Consider the following 384-nt stretch of genomic DNA (forward strand, 5'->3'; position numbering starts at 1 on the left):
TGTGTTCATTTTTCCTTATTTTACTTTCAGTAGAATTGGATGAATCAATTAGCATGATTTGCAAGCTTTAGACAGTTCCCAGATGCCAAGACTTTTAATTATATAGATGGATGTGTTAATTTATTCTTCGGGCTTATTTTCACTCTTTCTATCAGTTAGCCTGCAATATCAAGAGGACCACTAACATTAGCACAAATACTAAACATCATGAAAACAAAACATCTGCTCCAGCTCCCAAAATGAAGAGAACCAGCAGAAGGGAACTAGAAACGCAGCAATCCTTAGCAATATCATCACAAAATGAGTACTCACCCGAGGAGGATGCACCGAGTAATTCACCTTCCAGAATTTGAAGGAGACCATGGGAACTGGATGTGAAAGAGG

The sequence above is a fragment of the Heptranchias perlo genome, chromosome 11, assembly GCF_035084215.1.
Source record: "Heptranchias perlo isolate sHepPer1 chromosome 11, sHepPer1.hap1, whole genome shotgun sequence".
Taxonomy (NCBI): domain Eukaryota; kingdom Metazoa; phylum Chordata; class Chondrichthyes; order Hexanchiformes; family Hexanchidae; genus Heptranchias; species Heptranchias perlo.